Genomic DNA, 4,438 nt, shown 5'->3' with positions numbered 1-4,438 from the left:
ACAAGAGAAGGAGCATATTTTTGCGAAGTGAGATACAAGCTCCACTTTGTGAAATTATTCCTCTGGGAATGTCCACAGAAGCTATCATCTTCTTTCACATAATCCCAGGAAATGAGATGGCATGGGAGAAGATGTCTTTCAAGGGATCTGTCCAGGAATGAAGGGCACTGAATTAGCAAGTCTTTGTTTCCAAACCTAAATCAGCGGTGCCCAAAACTTACCTTCTGTTATGGACTGAATTGTGTCTTCTGTTCCCACCCCCCAAATTTATTTGTTAAAGCTCTAACCCCCAATGTCATGGAATATGGAGATGAGGCCTTTGAGAGAGAATTAGATTTAGATGAGGTCACCAGGGTGGCGCCCTTCTGATGGAATTATGCCCTTCTAAGAACAGAAACCAGAGAGCTTGCCCCCTCTCTGCCATTAAGGACACAGACAGAAGGCAGAAGTTTTTAAGTCTGGAAGAGAGCCCTCACCAGAAATCAACCATGCTGGCACCCTGATCCCAGACTTCCAGACTCCAGAGCTGTGAGAAATAAATGTCTGTTGTTTAAGCTACCTCAGTCTATGGTGTTTTGTTATGGCAGCCCAAGCAGACAATGACAATTTCTCTCCCTCTGAGTTCCTCGTGGACCCACTGTTTGCACCATTACTTTAACTACATCCTAGTCTGTCTTACAGTCTTGTGTGTTTTAGGGGTAGATCTAGAGTCTCTGCTATGTTAGTGTTTTGAAATCAGGAACTGTGTCCTTAAGTTCTGCTACCTTCTGTATTGGCCCCCAAAGTATTATACATACATTCATCACTCAGTCAAAAAGTATGTATCAAGTAACTACCACATACCAACCACATTGATAAACTCTGAGGACTAGAGAGATGACAAAAAAGAAGTTTTTAAGTGTTGAGCAGCAGAGCAGACAAAACAGGTACATACATAAACAAACATAACAAATGCAATAAGCACAATTCTAGTGGCAAGTGAAATGCGTGGGCACACAAAGGAAGGAATGACTCTTTTACCTGGTGTCAACTCAAGAGAAAAAGAAAATCAGACTATTTTTCCTTTGTTTGTTTGTAGAGATGGGGTCTTACATATTGTCCAGGCTGGTCTCCAACTCCTGGCCTCAAGTGATTCTCCCACCTCAGCCTCCCAAAGTGCTGCAATTACAGGTATGAGCCACCAGGCACCGATGAAAAAATCAAGCTTTTAAAGATTTAAAGCTAATTTTATTTAAAAGTCTTACTAAGGACTATAGACTGAGGCCTATAGCCCAGAAGCAGCCTTTTAGAGAGGTCGTATCAGAGGTTCTATCAGACTGCGCCAACCCAGTATTTTAGCAGTGGGCTATATAGATAACGAAGGTTTAGTGTGTGTAAAATCATATCAAACTTGTTCAGAAGTTATAGTAAAGAGGAATCACATCAAGGGTGTAAGAGTATATCTGGTTGTAGATATATACATTTGGCTGTAAGAGTATATCCGGTTATAGATTATAGAGGCATAATCACTAACCTTGTCAGACATTATCTTATGCATAGGAAAAGGCAAGAACTAGGGTCATTTATCTTTTAAGAAATATAGTAACTCAGGCAAGAGATGTGGGGCACCATGTGCTCTATCCTGTTTGGTTTGCAAAGCATCTCTCCAGAGAACTGCATGTGGTCACAGAGTCAGAGCCTTTGTGAAATCACACTGGCAAGCAGAAATGAGCAAATATGACTTCTTACCTATGCTACTTTGTCTCACACTGGGAAGTACAGATGACTCCCCAGGTGAGACAGCATTTGATTGAGAGCTTAAAACAAGAGTTTCACAGATGAGGAGAAGAAAGAAGCTTTCACTCCAGGCAGGAGGAACAGTGTGAGGGTGAATACAGAGTATGGTAGAGGAAAACAGAATGGTCTGGTGTAGTGTATGGGAGTGGGGAATGGGAGGAGGGGTTAGAAACGTGGAGAAATCAGACTAGACAAGTAGGTTAGATGCAAATCATGAAGGACACCAATTCCTGAATGAAACCCTAAAGAGCTTCTACCTAATGTTCTAAATCTTAGTCTGCTCTCAGGGATTTTAAAGCAGGGAATGAGTGATCTAATCTGCAATTTGGAAAAGAATCCCTAGAAAAAGAAAATAACATAATATCAGAAATAGAGACTCTAAAGGAGAATAGTGAACACACTGTTGTAATGGTCTAGCCAAGAGATAACAAAAGAGGATCAAGGGGAGGGACAGAGAGAATGGAGAGGAGGGCAGCATCATGGAGCCAGCTGAGTGTAGAGACCATGTCTGGAATTCAAGCAATTACCACTGTTACATGATTTTCCTCTAACACATTCTGTAGCCCTGAGCAAGAAAGGGTAACAAACCAGCCAACAAATGGGAGGTTTTTCCTGAGTGCAGGATAAGAAAGGCAGGTGTCACTGGAAATCACTGGGTTATTGGGACTAAGAACATTGGTGAGCATGTTGGGTGGGTGATTTTTCACAAATCCGGATGGGAGGAAAGGAAGAATCTAAAGGAATAGCACGGACTCACAAGAACAGATGTCCAATGAGGCTAAAGAATGGGTTACAAAAAGAAAAAGAAAGCAGAAAAAGGATTTCAAAATTCAGGATTTCAAAGATTGAGTCATTTTATATGTGACAAGTCTCCAGGTATAGCTACTTGTGATTAAATTAATTCATTTATGTAAAAAAAAACCAGAAAGTTCTTAGATGAAATAATTTTAAGGAACTGAGAGATTCAGTTGTTAAATAGGTAATCAGAAAGGACATTGAAGTCAACCAGGGTAATGACATGGGCTAGAGAGAAGTGGCAGACTGCAGGAAAACTGCTGCAGTCCTCAGAGAATGGATGGGAAGGCTAAGGAGGCATATAGATGAAGTTCTATATCAGTAAAGGAATTCTAATTTAAACAGTTTCAGAACTGCCAGGAAAGCTGCAGAACAAAGGTCTGAAAACATAAGAGAAGCCAGGAAAATGCAAGTCCTTCCTCCTGACCCTAGAAAATCTCTGCTGCCAAGGCTGGGACTCTGCTGCCAACTTCAGGCCTGAGAAAACCAAGACTCCAGGAGCTCTACCTCTAGGATTCTTCCAAACATTTCACCATGTCCTCTGATACCTCTGCAGTCATCTGCCACAACCTACTTCTGAATGAATCCTACATTCCACCTTTCTGTGCCTGTATCCAAGAAGCCAAATGTTGATGGAGAAAACCACAAAGGTAGTTAACTGGTCAGTACTGCCAAAAACAAACAAAAAACCAGGCAAACAAAAACCAACCACATTTCTTTAGTAGACTCATGTTGCCCTCCACTACGCAAACATTTTATGTCTCGCTCACTCTCTTCAAATTTATCATAGCCCAACTTGACAGTCACTCACTGCTCATGACCTTGCTTATACTCTAAGGAAAAAGAAGACATCACATCTGAACACATACATCTGCCAACCCCGAAACTACCAACTTAAAAACACATGTACTCATCCTCTTTCTCCTATTGCAATGGGGGGAATATCCCCGCTTCCATTAAAGGGCAGCTGCACACATCCCTTTTTTTCTTCTCAGAAACTTGGCTTCTTCCATTTCCCCCATCATTAACTTTCCCTAATCTGTACTGGTATATGTATCACTCATTTTTAAAAAGGGTATGTAACACACACACACATACACACACATGCACATTCCCATATCCATTGCCATCCAGTGGCCCATTTCTCCACTTCATAGCCAAATTTTGGGGGGAAAAACTGTCTACTGAGGCTCTCCCTACTTCATCTCCCATGCACCCTCCAAGCCATCATGTACCAACCTCTATCCCAGTCCCACTGAAACCCACTTTGTCAAGGTCATCAGAGATCTTCATGTTGTGAAGCCAATGGAAACTTCTCTTTAGGCTGAAATGTTACATGAATTGAACATTTCCCATCAATGCATAAACCATCTGTATGCTGATGAGTCTCACATTTATATCTCCAGCTTAGATCATTTCTTTGAGCTTTAGAATTTCCTTTCTATTACCTAGTTGATACCTTGCCTTGGATGTCTCACGGACTTCTAAAAAAGCCCCCCAAACTGCCCTTCCCCTTCCTGTGTCTTCCTCTCCTCAGTAACTGATACTATTTCCCACTCAATTCAAGTTGGAAACATAGGGAACATTCTGTTTTTCATTTGCTTCGCTCCTGCCATCCAGTCTCTTCAATTTATAACATGAATGTATCTAAAGTCTGTGTTCTCTGCTCACCTCTACTGCAACTCCCTTACTACAGCCTGTCATCTCCGTCCAAGGCAATAACAGCATTTTCCTCACTTGTATCCTTTGCTTCCTTTCTTACCTGTCTCATTCTCCACTTGCCTGCCAAGATGAACTTATTATAATAGAAATTGGATCATATAAGTCTGTCCCTGAAATCTTTCATGGATTCCTATTCCAAATGCAC

At 41.4% G+C, this 4,438-nt stretch overlaps 1 long non-coding RNA gene across 2 annotated transcripts; it reads left to right on the top strand.

Annotated features, from left to right (window-relative positions):
* Positions 1-1,759: 1,759 nt before the first annotated feature.
* LOC134756517 (uncharacterized) lies at positions 1,760-3,943 on the top strand. 2 transcript variants are annotated; one of them, XR_010129248.1, is made up of 2 exons: positions 1,760-1,861; positions 2,917-3,943. It is a non-coding gene; the product is annotated as an uncharacterized lncRNA (long non-coding RNA). The 2 variants fall into 2 exon arrangements; XR_010129247.1 differs by having other exon boundaries at positions 1,761-1,867.
* The last annotated feature ends 495 nt before the right edge of the window (positions 3,944-4,438 follow it).

The sequence above is a fragment of the Gorilla gorilla genome, chromosome 10 (genome assembly GCF_029281585.2).
Source record: "Gorilla gorilla gorilla isolate KB3781 chromosome 10, NHGRI_mGorGor1-v2.1_pri, whole genome shotgun sequence".
In the NCBI taxonomy this organism is placed as follows: domain Eukaryota; kingdom Metazoa; phylum Chordata; class Mammalia; order Primates; family Hominidae; genus Gorilla; species Gorilla gorilla.
Note: the sequence above shows the minus strand (reverse complement) of the source record. Positions and strands in the feature narration are given on the sequence as shown.